Source organism: Nomascus leucogenys, chromosome 22a (genome assembly GCF_006542625.1).
Source record: "Nomascus leucogenys isolate Asia chromosome 22a, Asia_NLE_v1, whole genome shotgun sequence".
NCBI classification, from domain to species: domain Eukaryota; kingdom Metazoa; phylum Chordata; class Mammalia; order Primates; family Hylobatidae; genus Nomascus; species Nomascus leucogenys.
In genome coordinates, this window is record NC_044402.1 from 73048840 (window position 1) to 73067720 (window position 18881).

Genomic DNA, 18881 nt, shown 5'->3' on the forward strand with positions numbered 1-18881 from the left:
GTCCTTTTTATGGTCCTGCACTTCTGGGCAAAGCAAGGACTGGCTGTAAAGGAAATTAAGAAATTTCTGTTTTCCTTCTTTTCTCTATACCGGCCTGCCCTCTACTGGAGGTGCCAGAGATCAGTGAAATTGTCAGACTGTCAAGCTACAGATAGGTAGTTCTCAACCTTTTATTCTTTTCAGCTCTACTCCTTCGCTGCCACCCTAGAGGAAGCAAAGCATTCCCATGCAAAAGCAAGGATGCTCTAATTCTCAGTCGAGTGAGTCATTATATCCACATTGTGGAGAAGGCTCTCATGCCACTAAGCAATTACATCATGTAACTAAATTCTCTTAATGTGATTCTGTGCTCTGAGTGTAACCTGATACAAGCCTATTATTGGAAAGGACATTGGAAGTTATTTAGTCCAACTGGTGGCTATGCCAACTTTCACTGCAAAACTAAAATTTTTCCTAGGTTGTAAATGAGAGCTTAGAGAGCATCCTCTTTAAGCCTAGATTGGAATTTTGACTATGCCAAATTTCCCCTCACATTTTCTTCTCTTGTTCCATTCCAGCAATTGTCCTCACTGGCTGGACAATTTATTCCTAGAAATGTTTAGCATTAATAGCGACATAAAGATGTCTCTTGTGACCAATAGAAAGAGCCATAGTATGTCAGTGTCTTTCCAGAACTTTCAGATCTGCTTCCAAACTATTTTAGTTCCAAGATAGTGCATTAATCTCCTCTTCCACTCTGTCCCTACCTTCCACCCTCACAGTTTACATTTCCAAATAAAGTAACAATTTTTTGCCCAGCAGTTTAGTACAAGCAGTTTAGGTCCACAGGAAATGCTTAATAAATAATTGTTAAATGTGTGAATAAACTAATATATTTCCATTCCTTAATGGAAGCAACCAAAATTATCACATGGTAATGAGAATAGGAATTTGGATGCAGGCAAATTGTGCATCTATAAATTTACAGAAGGCTGTCAAGACATCTCTCTATGGCTGGGTACAGTGGCTTACACCTGTAATCCCAGAACTTTGGGAGGCAGAGGCTGGTGAATCCCTTGAGTCCAGGAACTTGAGACCAGTCTGGGCAACATAGTGAAATGCTGTCTCTACATAAAAATTAAAAAATTAGCCAGGCATGGTGGTGCAGGCCCCTAGTCCCAGCTACTTGAGAGGATAAGGTGAGAGGATCACTTAAGCCCGAAAGGTTGAGGCTGCGGTGAGCTGTAATTGCACCATTGCACTCCAGCCAGGGCAACAAGTGAGACCCTATCTCAAAAAAAAAAAAAGAGTTCCCTTTGCTCAAAAGGAGGGGAAGAGATTATAGAACATTTAGGAGTATGTTCTTATCTGTCTTATATTTTTGTTGTTGTTGAAAGATGTTAGATATATATTAGTTACATATATTTACATATATATAATGTACATATATTTACATTTATTTGTGTATAGAGTCATATTAAGACTGTTAAGGTTATAGGTTTAAAAGACTAGGTTAGAAACTATTGTCTTAAAACTCTAAGATTCTGAATTGTCTGTTTTGTTAGAACCCATTGGTTTTCAGTTTCCCCTGTAATAAATTCTAACAAATATAAAAAGAACAAGATAAGTGAGTATTTTTATTTCTAACTTGCAATAGTTCACAAGTAATTTAACATATAATATGGCTTTTACTATTATTGTTGTCATGGGATCCTTAGGTTGTCACTTCACCAGCCAGGAACCTCTGTGGCTGCTGGCATCTTTGCCAGCTTGGGCCGCTGGGCTCGTTCTGCTCACTTGGCCTGGCAGGCTTCACTTGGCTTTCGCTACTGGCCCTGATCCCATGGCTGCCAAGGGCAAGCTAGGCACAGGGCGGTGAGGGGTGTGTGAGCGAGCACGGGGTCCAGCCACTGCACACAGCCAGGCATGCCAGCTGCGGCGGTGTGGGCAGTTCCAGGTGCTGGCATGAGCACTGGCTTCCTGCTAGGCTATGGCTGGACCAGGTGTACTGCAAGCAGCTTCCACTGTGGACACCAGGAAAGGCAGTGGCACCTGAAGCTTGGAGATACCAGCAACCGTAGAGCCCCAAAGAGAGTGTCACAGCCCTGGGGAACTCCTAGGTCTGGGCTTCCCAAAGAGCTTCAGCCCTTCTCTCCTTGTTGCCCTCAATGTGGCAAGCAGGGGTGGAGGGTGTGTTTCAAGCCTGTTTGTGTTACAGCTCTTTCAGTCCCAGCATTCAGCAGGTCCCAAGTTCTTGTCCCACGTCCTGTCCCACATCCAGAAAGAATGAGGTACGCAGATAACTGCAGGGTGAGCAAGGTGAAGAGGTACTTTATTGAGCAGCAGTTCGGCTCTCAGGAGACCCGAAGTGGGTAGCTCCTTTCTGCAGGCAGGCTGTCCGAATGTCTCTGTAGCCATCAGCAGAGAGGAGACCTGGAGTGGGTAGCTCCCATCTGCAGGCAGGTCTTTCTGATGTCTCTGCAGTCCTCAGTGGAGAGGAGACCTGGAGTACCTGGAGTGGGTAGCTCCTATCCACAGGTAGGTTGTACAGAGGAGTGTACAGCTCTCAGCAGAGAGGAGACTCATGGTGGGTAGCTCTGCTCTGCAGGGAGGTCGTCCAGTCATCTGTGCAAGCCTGGGTTTTTATGGGCTTCAGAGAGCAGGAGGTATGTGCTAGTGACTGGTCCATGAGCAGCCATGTGTGGGCTTGGAAAAAGTACCGTAAGTTTTCACTCCAGTCCGTGGAACTTGCAGTCCGGTCCCCAGGCTTCAGGTGGGGTTTTATGGGGCACTAGCTCCTTTCTGCCCAGGAGCCTGTCTGCCTCCTGCCACTGTTCATAGTGTCCAGGCTGTTCGAGCTGAGGGGTGCCTGCAGGCCCGTGCCGAGCTGCCCACAGTGCCCCCTTGGCCTCTCTCTCATACTTGTTGGTGCCCAAAGTCTGGAGGGTGCCGAGGAGGCAGGGGGCTGGTGTGTCAGCACTGCCCTGAGCATGTGCACACCCAGCCCGGTTGTGACAGCACCTGGGCTTGGTCACAACTTTGCTCTGAAATTGGAGCGGGTGCTGGGAGCAGGGAGAGGCCAGGCAATGCGGGCAGGCACTTCCGTGGCTGTGCGGACAGGGGGACTTCGTGGGCCCCCAGAAGCACAGGGATGCCCAGGTCCTGCAGCTGGGTGGCTGCAGCTGTGTCCGGGAGGGCAAAGTTCCCCCCCCTTCAACTGGGAAGCCGGTGTGGATCCCGTCTGTTCCCGGCTCCCCCGGCTCCATGTAGTGCACAGCCCTGGCTGCAGCTGGTGTCTTTTCAGCAGCCTCTCCAGATGGGCCACTGCTGCCATCACTATTACACAAGTTTTTTCCTCGCAAGAGCTGCACAGACACCTCTGGCCACAAGGAAAGTTATCATGCCCATTTTATATTTGGAGAAAAGACGACAGATGAAGAAATGGAAATAAATGCCTGATTTTACAGTAGATCTGGGAACAAAACAATGGTACCACTAATTTATTTCACTTCATTAGAGTAGTATTTTTTTGTTGCTAGTGTACTCCTTAAAATAGTTTTGAAAAACAATGTGCCTTCTCACACATTTTTATGTTAACATCTGAAATTTTTCTTTTAAATAGTAACAAAAGATAGAATTATAAATATTGACACTTTTTAACAAAAACCTATGACATCACTCTTTTCAACACATACGATATAATCTAAATACCAGAACAGTTTTATATGCTCTATCTTAACTTTAAAAATATATGAACAATCTCTCTTCTAACATTAGGAAAATCGTTCCTGTTTCCCCTTGACCTTGTATTTCCATTTTACTTTACCCACAAAATATTTTCTTTATATTTGAAAGTTTTTTTAGAATTAATTATATTACCATACTTTTCTGTATCAAAAATATGCCTATGTTGAAATTAAAATGTATGTTTTCTTTATTGATAAAGCTGAGTGGTAAAATTTTCTTCTAGATTTTGTATCACAGTTATTAATATACAATTAAATATAACAAAATAAATGTATTATTAAATTTGATAATCAAGATAACAAGTAAAATGTTACTGGAACTATGTCTGTTAATGAGATGAATGGATCTTTTTCCTTTTTAAATTAGGTTATATGTCAATAGATATGGATTACTTATTGCTAGAATGTGACTGGATACTGTGGTAATTGACGGCAAAAAGAAATTATTGGACATTTTTATGTGTATGGCTTATAGAAGTTGTATTAATGACTATTTACAGTAGAATCCACAATTCAATTTTGTTCAGCTACTATACCTCTAAATAAGTACACTATAGGATAGAATAAACTGATAAAAACCGATAAGAGAAGAGCAAACAGAAAATGCACCCAAATGAAAAATGAATATAGATTTTCTATAACTAATTATCTTTGTGGAATAGTTATTTACGGAATTTCCGTATGAGTCTGAATAAATATACAAGAAAATATACAACACTAACTCACTTCTAATATATGTTCTGGATACTTGAAAATGTAATGTTGACCAGCAGGAATAACTGGGGGAATTTGTATTCCTTTTTTCTTGAAATCACTTAGCTGAGACACAAACCAGTGTTTTGATCAAGGCAGCTTCCCTGTAGGCACTGACACCCCAGGGCAAGACCCCATAGCAAGATGCCTGATGGGTGAGAGGTTTGCCTTTACTTTAAGAAGTTGGGTCAAGGTGACTGGGAATGAGGAACCGGGAAGAGATGGAGCACTATGCCTTGCCCAAGTTCTCAGACAGCTCAGATTTAAGCCTATGGAAGTTGAGGCTCTGCAAAGTGAGTCCCTTAAAACCATCCAACATTACATACCCTTTTGAAAGCTCCCACACAAATTCCAGTTTGAAGACCACAGTGGAGACTTCTGAGGCCCACTACTATGTATTTCAAGCTTACTTAAATTTTTTAGAAAGCCCAGCAACACAAAGCCTGCCTAGGAGGTTCATCAGGCTATTCTGTGAGAGACCTTCACAGAAGCTTGAGTCGTTATGTGACAACTGCCCTCCTCATGGGAATGCAACCTCACAGAATGGACAGTGAACAGCCGGGTGGGACACAGGCAAAGAACACATGATGGGAGACAAGTGCTCTTCCACCTTTGAGTGAAAGTTTATGTCCATAAGGCAAAAAATGAAAATTGTTACATGTGAACTCCCTCCCCAAAAAGTAGTATAATAAGAATCAAAATGTAATGGAAATATTCAAACAAGGTCATAGTCATCTTAATGTTAAATTTTGTTTTAAGATACTTTGAAGGGCTAGAGTTCAAATAAGCATTCTTTTTAGTGATCTAGAAATGAAATAAACAAAACTATCATGCTGTTTTCCTAAGGTATTTAATAAACATACAGGTCACAATCTGGAGTATCATAATTGTGATTAATAATTCTTAGGGAACCAGAGAACATTTCATTAGATTATAATGATTTTTATCCTCCTTTGAAAAATTGCCACAAATTTATAAAGGATTTATATGTTTTTCAGAAACTTCAGTCCAATAGCAAAAATGAACAAAGTTGATGTTCTGCCTTTGAGATTTTGAAAATGTTATCAAGATGGACGTGTAGAAGGCATACTCATTAATAATATGAAGGCAAAACTATGTCAGAAATAGGGTTTTGATTTTTTTAAGTGTTTACTTGGACTACACGTTCACCTTCATATTTCTCAGCCTACACCATTTCTATATACTTGGTTAAAATACTTGTTACTAAAATACCTGATTAAGTTGGCCTAATTTTCTTTTTTTCTTTTTTTGAGACAGAGTCTTGCTCTGTTGCCCAGGCTGGAGTGCAGTGGCAGAATCTCAGCTCACTGTCTCCTGGGTTCAAGCGATTCTCCTGCCTCACTTCCTGAATAGCTGGGATTACAGGCACGTGACACCACGCCTGGCTAATTTTTGTATTTTTAGTAGAGACAGGGTTTCACCATGTTGGCCAGGTTGGTCTCAAACTCCTGACTTCAGGTGATCCGCCTGCCTCAGCCTCCCAAAGTGCTGAGATTACAGGGTTGAGCCACCGCGCCAGGCGTATGTTGGCCTAATTTTCTGGTTTAATAAATAATTTATTTTCTTATTGCTAGAATTAATATATATGTATTTGTTCAAATATTGTGTTTTTCAGATTTACTTCTACCTTTATATTGCTAAATGGAATTTTATTCACATTCAGCAGTTGAATAAATCTAAAATACAGAGGTAAAAATAGACATTGAAAAACTGTGATTCTGAGCCTTAGATCACTAAAATGATATTTTCATGTTGCTAAGAAACAGTTTCTATTTAATTGGAACAAAACTTCATCAATGTTTTCTGTTTCTCTCAGTTCTGTGAAATAATCCCTTACAATCCAATAAAGTTAAAACCTGAATGTGGTTTGGAGTACTTGTATTTATTTAGAAATGTAGAGATTCCTACTTGGGGTAAACAGCCTCCAAGATGGCACCCAGTGATCCCCACTTCCTGATATTCACAGCCTGTGGGGTCCCTCCTACATTGTACCAGGGTTGGCCAATGGAATATGGCAGAAATGATGGTGTCCCACATCCAAGACTACATTATCAAAGAACTGCTTATGGCTTTTCTCTCATTGCTCACTCTAGGGGAGACCATGTTGTGAGAGGCCCATGTATGGCTGAACTAAACCCGTGTGCGTGTGAGTGAAGCAGAGCCTCAAGCTCCAGATGGATCTGAGATGGCTGCAGCCTGGCTTGACTGCAACCTCATGGATGACCTTGAGCCAGAACAACCGGGCTAAACTGCTCCCAGATTCCTGACCCTCAGAAACAGTGAAATAATAAATGCATGTTGTTTTAAACTGCTAAATGTTGGGGTAATTGGTTGTGTAGCAACAGATAACTAACAAACTACCTTTAGTTACTATGCTTCCTATTAAACCTGTTACTTAAGCTATATACTTGGCTAAAATACTTGTTACTAAAATACGTAATTAAGTTGGCCTAATTTTCGTTTTTTCTTTTTTTGAGACAGAGTCTTGCTCTGTTGCCCAGGCTGCAGTGCAGTGGCGTAATGTCGGCTCACTGCCTCCTGGGTTCAAGTGATTCTCCTGCCTCACCTTCCGAATAAATTGTTCTTTAGTCCAAGTCTATTAGTATTTTTAAGTAGAACATTGCTTTGCCATTAAGGAAATATGCCCTAAATTGGTAGTTCTTGATGGTGGTGGTTCCACTCTCCTCCTACCCAAGGACAACCTAGGGCTCTGTGAGGGAATTTTTTTGGTTGTCAAAATGATTAATAGAGCTCACTGGCCTCTAGTAGATGGGGGCTAAGGGTGTTAGACGTCCTGTAATGTGTAAGACACTTCATTTTAAGATAGCAAAGGAAACATTACAAAACATTTGTTTTATAAAAAGGATGTTATTCCAATAGAGCCGAGAGCTACCAGATTAAAGAGAGGAATGTCCTGCTTTTCCTGGGGAAGGGTAAATGAAATCTGCTGATCTTTTTTTGAGATGGTCCATAATGGAAAAGTAAAAGAAACCAGGAATTTGTCACATGGAATGTAATTTGCTAAAAAATTTGAATATAAGAATGTAAAATTTGTAATCATAAAAATTTCATTTGAAATGGTATTTTCTAAAGAGAGAAATCAGCCTTTAGTTTTGGGTAGCAGGTTAGTTTGAGACAGGCAAAATTCCACACTCATGGAAGGAAATAATGAAGCGAGTGAAATGAAGAGATGTTTTCACTGCCCTTTAGCATCCTAAACTGGGCAAATCCAAAATATGAAAGGAAGGCAAAGTAAAAAACTTCCATAAAAAATGAAACTTTATTTTGGTACAATTTTCATTTTCATGTAGATGTAAAAATATGCATGTTATTGAAATGATCAGAGGTTGATTTGATGTGGCTCACAAAAATTGAGATCTATAAAATATATTTTAGGAAAAGTTAGGTCTTTTAATATAGCATTCAGAGTAATTTTTCTTGGATGTTAAATACATTTTAAATCAAATGTGATGTAGTATATTCTAGGCTTATAGGATTTGTTTTAGCAAACAGAGTACATTGAGTGAGTTTGAATTTGTATTTTCTGGAGTGATTCCATTTGGGTTGACAAGGCAAGGTCTCATGGGGAAGGCCCTAGGAAAGGGTAGGGGATATTCTGGGCCAAAATACAATAGACCATAAGCATCATCTTCTTGTAAGGCAATGTAATAGAGGATTGAAAAAGTCAGGAAGCCAGAGTCCCTGTCTTTATTTATTATATCTTTTAATGTGTTTGCTTATTATTTTTGTGAAGTATATGTTTATATATTTTAAAAATAACCTTTCTAAATGTACAGTTCTATGAGTTTGGACAAAAGCATAAAGTTGTACAACTACCACTACATTCAAGATATTGAACAGTTCCATCATCCCCAAAATTCATTTTTTTTAGTCAAAACCTCTACCCCAGTTCTTAGCAAGCTCTGATCTATTTTCTGTCTTTATAGTCTGGCCTTTTCTAGAAGGTCCTAAAAATTAGATCATTATATAGCTCTTCTAGTCTTTTTCCTCTCATTTAGCATAATACATTAGAGATTTATCCAAGTGGCTGCATGTGACAGCAGTTCATGCTTTTACTGCTGAGTAGTACTCCATTGCATAGATGTACTACACTTTATCCATTCACCAGCTGAAAGACAATTGGGTTGTTTCCAGCATTTGGAGGTTATGAATAGTCACTATAAATAGTCACATACAGGTTTTTGGTTGAAAATAGGTTTTTATTTCTCTTTGGTAAATGGTTAAGAGAGGATGGCTAGATCATATTGTATGTTTAGCTTTATTAAAAAAAACTTACCAACTATATTCTGAAGTGGCTATATTATTTCATATTTTCATTAGCAATGTATGATGGTTCCAGTGCTCCACATCCTGGTCATCATGTGGTTCAGCTGGTCTTTTTAAGTTTAAACATTCTGTTAGGTATGTAGTGATGTCTCAGTGGGTTTTTTATTTGGTGTCATACATAAGAAATCTTTGTTTATCTTTGTTCCCATCTTGCTTTATTTCCAGTGTCTCCAATATATGTTTTCTTACAGTTTTCATCTCTCTGCTGAAATTCCATATTGGTTCGTGCACATTGTCTGCCTTCTCCATTTAGAGCCTTTAACATATTACATAATGGTTACTTCAAATGGCTTGTGTGATAGTTCCAGCATCTGAATCATCTCTGAGTTTTGTTCTGTTGATCACTTTATCTCAGGACAGTGGGTTACTTTTCCTATCTTACTGTCTTGTTATTTTTGACTGAATACCAGACATTGTTTGTAGGACAACAGAGGCTGAAATAAACAGTATATATGATTGGAAATGAGCATATCTCTTCTTCTGCTAGGCTATTTGTATAGGGGTTGAGTTTATCTAGTTAGCAGTTGAGCAGGTTTTGTTGCTGCTTGGGTGTCAAAGAGCTTTTCTCTCTCTCTTTTTTTTTGAGACAGAGTCTTGCTCTGTCTCCCAGGCCAGTGTGCAGCAGTACAGTCTCAGCTCACTGCAACCTCTGCCTCCTGGATTCAAGTGATTCTCATGCCTCAGTCTCCCAAATAGCTGGGATTACAGGCATGCGCCACCACACTGGGCTAATTTTTGTATTTTTAGTAGAGGCGTGGTTTCACCATGTTGGCCAGGCTAGTCTTGAATTCCCGACTTCAAGTAATCTGCCCACCTCGGCCTCCCAAAGTTCTGGGTTTACAGGCGTGAGCCACTGCGCCTGGCTGAGATTTTCTCAATGTTGCTGCTCTACCCCTAGCTTTCAGCCTTTCCTGTGTTGTAGCACCACAAAAGAGATCTATCTTCCCAAGGAGTGGACTGCTATTGCTTGTTACCCAGTATTGTATTGCAAGCTCAGTTGTTTTGTTCCTATGTGATCCTACTTCTCCTTTTCAAGGCAGCCAAACTGCCTTGCATCTTTGGCAAATCTTCTGTGGGACTTCCCTGCACCTGCCCAGTGGTAGGAGACTTTTAATAGTAATGGTGTAGGATCCTGAGCCTAGGACTGTTCCTTCCTCTTCCAATAATGACAAGGTTTTGTTTTGTTTTCTTTCTCTAGCTGTAATGGGTTTCCATCTAGTCTTGGAGATATACAGGTTCTGCTTCTTCCCCCGAGGCTAGAGGCTTTTGTTCTTTGAGAAAGCTTCTAAGGAGAGCAACTGCACTCCCCTCCTCCAGGCCTGCACCACCAAGGATGACTCCCTCTGGTCCCCCATCCTCACCCAGTCTTTCTCATGAGCACCAAATGGGAATCTGTGAAGAAGATCTTGTAAGTGTGAACTGCTTTTCTGTCTGTGGCTCCCAGACAAACCTGTACTGTCACACTAGTTCACAGTCAGACTTCTGCAATTTGTTAGAAATTTTAGCAAATCCTTCCTCTTTGATGGCAACCGGCACCTCTTCTTCCTGTGTTCTGCCAAAGGTGAGACAGAGCTTGCACCCTGTATTCTTAGAGAGGCCTTGGATTTCAAGCTACCTAGTTGCCCTATGGCCTTAACTATCTGATGGGTTCAAGAAAAATTATGAGTTTGTATTTTATCTGTAGTTTTTCTCATTTCTAGGGTGGAAAAGTTGTTCTTGTCTGCTTTCTACATCCTAGGTAGAAGTAGAACTCCCATTGTATCTTTCTGTTCTTGCTGTTTTGAGACACAGTCTCATTCTGTTGGCCAGGCTGGAGTGCAGCGGCATGATCTCAGCTCACTGCAACCTCTGTCTCTCAGGCTAAAGCAATTCTGCCTCAGCCTCCCGGGTAGCTGGGATTACAGGCATGTGCCACCAGGCCCAGCTAATTTTTATATTTTTAGCAGAGACGGGGTTTCACCATGTTGGCCAGGCTGGTCTCGAACTCCTGACCTCAGGTAATCTGCCTGCCTCCACCTCCCAAAGTGCTGGGATTACAGGCATAAGCAACCGTGCCCGGCCCCCATTGTATCTTTAAAGATAATCTAGAGACTAAAATTTCACAGATTTTTTCCAGTAATGCACGGAAGGGTTAATAATTTTCACTATCCAAAATTTCATCTTCAAATTTGGCTGAGTCATGGACCAGCTAGGAAAAAGCCAGGCAATATTATTTCTGGCATATTGCTATGTGCACTCAAGTGCTATCATCATTTTCTTGTCCTACAGGAAGCCTTGGAGTTTCACAGAACAGCCCCTCTTTATGGGCAGAGGTGACTGGCTGACCACCAAACGTTTATGCCCCTTTCTGTAGTAGAGTGCCATTGGGAAGAGTTGGCCCTTCCATGAACTACACTTTACAGCTTGCCTTACTATTAGCTACTGCCATGTAACGGTGTTCTAGCAAATACAAAATTGCGGAATTGACGTGAGCCACTTTCAGGCTTCCCCTGTAAAAGCCACTCATGTGGCACTCCTCCATGCCCCTTCCCTTACCACCAGGTCAATGCAAATGCCCACAGTCGTGTGGGAAGTCAGGTGTTAAAGAAGGCAGAGCCTCTATTGATCCGAATCCCTAATGACTGTGTAGAATGGAACTCAGACACTCCCATCCCCCAAGCCTGGAGTCAACTTGGATTATTTCCTGAGCAAGACATCAATTTTGTGTTCCAGCTCTTAGAGATATTAAGGTCAATTGTCCTGGCAAGTGGCCAACCCTAACTAATCTTATCCTTTCCTTCCCTTGTCAAATCATCTGGTCAACCTGCTCTGATATGAGATTTTACCAGGCTTGCCAGTTATCTGTAGGTCATTCACAAGAAACAGACTCCTAGACCCTCACCATTCACGTATAGATGAAGTTGAGAAGCTAAAAACTAGATGAGAGTCAGAAAAATATATTTTCCAAGGGTGATAAAGATTTCATCTAATGTATTGACTCCAAATTATTATTAGTGGCTGCTTGTAGTGCTGTGTTGGGAAATTGAGCAGTGTCCAGGCTAATAGAAAAGAACACTGTGATTAATTGGCAATAACTATCGTGGCAGGTGAGGTAGGGGTGATGGCATGGGTTCAAAGAACTTCGTCATCCCTGGGACTTAAGCCAAGCTCTTGGATGCATTCAGTGGGCTGTTCCTAGAAATAGTACCCAGATTTGTAAGTCTCAAGTAAGAAGCACTTACCATTAAGGCAATATCCTTACCATGGCTGTTACTTATATAAGTTGGTATAATTTATTGGCAGCCTTAATAGGCTAAGTTATAAATGAAATTTAGACATCCCTCTGCCTAGATTCTGCTTGTTTAGTTTAGAAATCAGGTATTTTCAGGACTCAAAATTTCTAGTAAAACAATTTTGAAGGCACACATACTGCTTCCATCTGAGCAGTGGCAAAGCAGATGATTTTAATCGTTGGGATTGTGATCTAGTGTCTTGAAGTCTATTCTGATGAACCGATGAACTCCTTACTGCCTTATAGACTGGTCTGGCAAACAGAAGGAAACAAAGAATAGGAAACAGTCCCTGATATAGACAAACCTTTGGTGGTTAAAAAGCAGACAGACCCCTTCTTTCTGCTGTGGGAATTAGAGTTTACTTACAGTGGCTCTCAAGTGCCTGGATTTCTTAAGCTACATGTTCTTAGATATTATACTATTCTCTTGATGACAAAGGATGAAGTTCAGATGCACACACCTAAGTCCAAATCACACTGCATCCAAACAAAATCTTGGCTTAATCTTTTTCACAAACACATTAGAGATTTTTTATTTTCACAGGACATGGGAAAGAGTAATATATTTTGAACACAAAATAAAATGGAGAAGTTAGCCAGGAAGTTCATGTAATTTCTAATCATGAGGAAACAGACACATCCAAACTGAAGGATATTCTGTAAAATAACTGTTCCAGAGTCTTTTAAAAATGTCAATGTCATGAAATAATTTTTAAAAATGGTTAAGGGATTGTTTTAGATCAAAAAAGACTAAAGAGGCACAACACCTAAATGCAATGCTCAATCCTCCATTGAGTCCCAGATAAAACAAGCCAAAGAGATAGTTTTAAATCTTTTGAAGAAATTTGAATATAAACTTTATATCAATGTTAAATGTCTTGAGTGTGAAAATTGTAGAAGAGTTTCCTTCTGCAATTTTAGATAGGTGTTGTAGTACTTAGACCATGGTATCAAAATGTCTGCACTTACTCTCAAAGGATGTGCATTACACTTAAAGAGATGTGGCAACTGTGGTCACTGTTGGAGAATCTAGATGAAGGCTATACAAGCATTTATTGTTCTGGCCTTACAACTTTCCTATAGGTTTAAAATTTTTCACACTGAAAAGCTAGGAAGAAAAGTTTTTCTACTTAATGGTATATCCTAAGAATTTCCTGTAATATTATATTATATCCTAACCACTCATAATGACTACTTTTAATAACACCGTGGTATTCTTTTGAGGGAATATGTATTCCTTTAATGATTCCACAATTTAGATTCCTAATAAATAATACTTCAATGTGCATCTCTGTATGTGTTTGTTGATTCTAATCTTGGCATAAATTTCCACAGGTAGGTTGCTGGATCAAATGGCCATTTATGGAGAATTTGAAACATTCTGCTGTGATCTATTTTTTTTTAAGCTGGTAAGTGAGATGGCAGGATCTTAATAAAAGTGAGTCATTTCAAACAGTTATATTTCTGTCAGCCTGAATATTTTTAGATTGCTGACACCCCTTTTTCCTTACTCATCTGCCGGTCTCCCCGATAGCCGTGGGACCTTGGTTCTGTCTTTGCTGCCATCTATTCCTTTAGATGAGATTTTTCAGACTCAGATACTGGGCACCAAGAGGCCAATGAGAGTAGGAGGAAGTTGTTAAGCTTTTCAATATTTCATCAAACAAAATTCATACATTTCTCACACTGAAGCTCACATAAGTGAGTTTAGACATGGAGTCTGGCTCTGGTTCAGCTTTGATAGGTAGGGCTGTAACCTCAGACAGCAGGTCAAATGCAGCCTGAGACCCTGAGCCAGAACCACCCCATGAAGCTGCACCCAGGTTCCTGACCTACAGAGATTGTGTGAGAGAATGAATGTTTGTTGTTTTTAGCTGTCGAGCTTTAGAGTACTTTTTTAATGCTGCGATAGATAACCAATACAGATTCTGGAAGTGAGATGTGGCCATAACAAAAACATAAAATGTGAACAAAGGACTTGAATACATACTTCATAAAAGAAGATATGTGAATAATAGGCATATAAAAAGGAGTGCATTAGTCAGCAGGAAAATGTCTATTAAAAGCACAATGCAATGCCACTACACACCTACCAGAAAGGGTCCAAGTGTTGGTGAGGATGCAGAATACCTGGAACTCATATATTGCTGACGGGAGTATAAAATGGTGTAAACAAAAACAGTTAACCTAAGCCAGTTGACCCAGAAAGTACACTGCTAGGTTTATACCAAGAGAAATGATTGCATACAACCAAAATAAGAGGAACACATAAATGTTCCTAGCAGCTTCATTTATTATAGGCCTAAACTGCAAATAACTCAAATATTTAGCAGAAGAATGGATAAATAATTTGTGATATATCCAGGCAATGGAATACTACTCAGCAATAATAATAACTGAAGTATACATACAGCAACATGGATGAACCTCACAAGCACTATTTTGAGCAAAAGCATGCTATGTAGTTTCATTTATATGCCATTAAGGAACAGGTTAAAACAAATTTATGGTGATAAAAGAGAGAGTAGTGGTTGCCTCAGGATTGGTAAGTTGTATTGACTGGAAGGTAGCAGGAGTGAACTCTCTGGGGTGATGGAAATGTTCAACATTTGATCTGGATAGTGATCACATGGTTTTATGTATCTAAAAAATTCACAAAATAGTCACCCATTTTGTTCATTTTACTACTATATAAATTACATGTCAAGAAGATAATGTCGAAAAGATCCAAAGGCCTTTCTGACCCTAGAGAACATGTCTTTGGCCCCTTCTCTGACTTCTCCTCCAAACACTCTTCCCCTTATTCACTCCCCAAACACCCTGGCCGCCTTCGTGCTCCTCCAACACACCAAGCATACTGCCACCTCAGGGCCTTTGCACTGGCTCCTCCCTTGTCAGCACTCCCTGTCCTCAAATATCCCTGCAGATATCATCCTTCGCTTTATTCAGGTCTACCTATCATTGTCACAGTTCTCTAGAAACAGAGCCCTGGGCAAAGGTTAAGTCTCAGAGGGTTACTTGGGAGGTACAATCCCACACAGCTGGCCACTTGATATGTTAGTTTCTAGAGCAGCTGTAATAACGCATCACACACTGTCATCACTCAGAACAACAGAAATGTATTGTGTCACAGTTCTGGATGCTAGAAGTCTGAAGTTAAGGTATGGCGAGGCCATGCTCCCTCTCAAACCTGTAGGGGAGGCTCCTTCCCTGCCTCTTCTAGCCTTGGTGTTTGCAGCTCTCTGGTGTTGCCTAGCATTTAGATGCATTGCTCCAATCTCTGCCTCCATTGTCACCTCACCATCTTCCCCTGATGTGTCTCTGTGCTTCTCCTTCTAAGGACAAGAGATTGGATTAGGCCCCCACCCCGTTAGTGACTTCATCTTAACTTGATTCCATCAGCAAAGACCCTATTTCCAAATACTATAAAGCCACATTCACAGTTACTGGGGGTTAGGACTTCGACATATCTTTTTGGGGAACATAGTTCAACCCATAACAGTCGGCGCACAGGCTTGGCCACACAGCAGGCTGTGTGGAGAAATTGTGCACCAGACGGAGGGAGAAAGGGAGAGGCAGTTCAGTATCCTCCAATCTCCTGTTTCCTGTCTCCCACTGGTGCAAAGTCCATTCAGGGGGAATGAAATCCTCTTCCTTTCCGAGTTGCATCGTTCAGCCCTATTGGCAGTTGCTCAGGAAACAAGGTCCTGCAGTTTGGCATTTCAGCTGAGTTTGGATGTGGGGAGAGAAGCCAGATATTCTAGGCCTGTGGCTGGTGAGCCTCAGGCAGGAAAACCACAGGGGCCTGTGGTGGCTGCAGGGAGCAAGTAAGTGGCTGAGGAAGGGACAGGTGGTGCTGAGACAGGCCCCAGGCTCTGCCCAAATGTCATCTGACCAGAGAGGCCTTCTCTGACTACTTCATACCAGATAGATGCTCCTTTCCTGTCTCTGCATTTCCTTGTTTTGCTTCATCATTCTTCACATCAGTTATCGCCATTTGACAGATTATATATTTATGTGTTTATTTGCTATGTGTCATTTTACTCACCACCACAGTGTTCCCTGCAAGTAGGAAATTTGTCTGCTCGTCCTTTGCCCTTTCTTCAGTGCCTATCACAGTGCCTGGCACATTGTAGGTGCTCAGTAAATATTTATTGAGTTTCAATGACTCGAGGAATCAATGGATATAAAGAAATGAAAAAGACTTGGTCTTTGCAGTCTGTTAGGGAGTAGCTGAGTGGGTGGCAGTGGGATTCTCTTAGGTCCAGACAGGCTTCTCCTAAGCAGGTCAGGCCCCAGGTGCAGCTGCAAGCAGAGCTCCATTTCCAGGGTTTGAATTCTGCAGCTCCCTGAGGAGGCCAGGGGCTGCCAGGATCACAGCTGCAAAGCCTCTGGGTCATCAGGCAGAGGAAAGAGCAGACAGAGGGAACTCTTCTCATCTGGACTTGCAGGGTCGACCTTGCCCACAGGGGAGGGTATTACTTCCTGCAGAGTCACGGTGGGGAGAAAGAATCCTGTCTTCCCAGGTTGACCTCTTCTAAGCTTCCTATTTTCTATCTCTGGAACCAAACTAGTACTTTTAGTCCCAAAATGCCAATAAATATATCTTCTTTACTAGTTGTGGCACTATCATATTTTTAAGGTGAAAATTAGTGTCACCTAAGCAGAAGAGCTCAGCTCCTTATTACCTATTGCCCAGTCAAGATTTAATGTGTCTCACTTTAAATGACGATTCTCCATTTTACTTCCTTCAAGTCACACGTGCTCTTGGTTCAATATAATCAATATGATTTTTAGTCACATTCTCTCTTTCCTATGCTATTTTCTCTGTGGAATCCACTATATAAAGTCATCCATTTTTTGAAATATGTAGGAGACCATATTGGATTATTGATGAAAAGGAAATTGTAACAAACACTGGGTGACCATAATTCATTCAAAATTGGTTTGTGGTAATTTTCTCTGTTAGTGTGAAAAATGAGTATAACACAGGTAGAGATTTTCTGAGTTGAATAATGTACTCTGTGTCTTTCGTACAATAATAAAAAGCAATGGCAGCTTGTTATTTCATCAAAATAAATATACTCCACCACTAGAAAATAGGCCTAAGACTAAAGCTGTGACACGGTGACATTTTCCTCACTGCAAATTATGTACCAAAGTTCATTACTGCAACTTTACCAACTGAGCTTGAGAAAGTGGCATATGTAACCCTCTCCCTTTGTTTTGGTGAGAAAGTGCAGGCTTCGTTTTGGTGAGGAAGGCTTTGGCATAGGTGGAGTGCTGAACCCAGTTTGGACCTGAGTGATTTGTGGATTGCTGACTTTCACCATTCTGGGTTTGTGAGGAATTGTCCCTTCTGGGAAGGGGGCGAGGCGGAGCTTTCAAGCTCTTACCTAGCCTATTGCCTCCCAGGAGGCAGGGAGTTCGTATGTTACAGGAACTAACACTAATAACTACCATTTTCTTTATAGAGGTCAATATGCTTCTCAACCAGATGCAATTACTTCTAGGACAAAAGATTTTTCTTTTCTCTTAAGACTTGCTTCCATTAATAACTAAGTCACAAATTTTAACTCTGAATTTTTTTAAATTAATAGAGTTCATTTTAACTTTGCCTCCTGACTAGATAATTTACCTTTCTATAAAACTAGGAACTATAACTGCCCTTACCTATGAAGTTACCTGAAGTGCACGGGGAGTACAAAACAGAACTTTACCTTAGTCTTTTACAAAGCTGGAGATTGGAAGATAGTCACTAGACAAGTTCAAACCATTTTTTTTCTTGCGCTTATATTTAGTTGTTTACCTTAATTCTAGTGCCCGAAGTTGGATATATCTAAAGTACAGTTAAAACTAAATAGCTAATTCCTTTCTAATTTAATTTACTTTTACATGTCATAATGATAGAAATACAAAACCAAACCAAAACAAAAACTCTGCTTCTAAAAGTCACAAAGAAATGTAATAATACTGTCGATCTAAAAGAAAGGAACTGAGGCAGAGTTAATTTAAGTAGGAGTTTATTTGGGCCGGGAGTTTGAAGATTGCAGCCCAGGAGCATAGATGCACGCTGCCCTGAATAGACACTCTGATTAGTAGCAGTTACAGGCAGACTTTTATTTATCTTTTTTTTTTCTTTTCCTTTTTTCCTTTTTTCCTGTCACCCAGGCTGCAGTGCAGTGGTGCAATCTCAGCTTACTGCAGCCTCAACCTCCCAGGTTCAAGTGATCTTCCCACCTTAGCACCTGCAAGTAGCTGGGACTATAGGCGAGTGCCACCATGCCTGGCTGATTTTTGTATTTTTTGCAGACACGGGGTTTCGCCATGTTGCCCAGGCTGGTCTTGAACTCCTGGCCTCAAGCGACCCACCTGCCTTGGCCTCCCAAAGTGCTGGGATTACAGAAGTGAGCCACTGCGAAGGGCCTACAGGCAGACTTTTAAAGGTAAGAAAAGAAAACAGTAAGTGGGCTGATACAAAGTTGTTTGTCAGGAATTCTCATTGGTTTACAGACTTAACACTGATTAGTAATTGGCTATACATTGTTAAGCTACAGGGTGTGGGTTATAGTGTCTGGTGTAGCATTATTAGGTTAATTTATAGCTACTGTGGCAATAGCTAAGCAGTTTCAGGAGATAAATACATAGCTCACAGTGGGGATTAGGGCACAACTGTGATCTCATCTTAATGCCTCTCTGGGCCTAACAATTCGTAAGGGCTCACGATCCTCAGATGAAAGTTCTTTTCTTTCCTCAGTACTTAA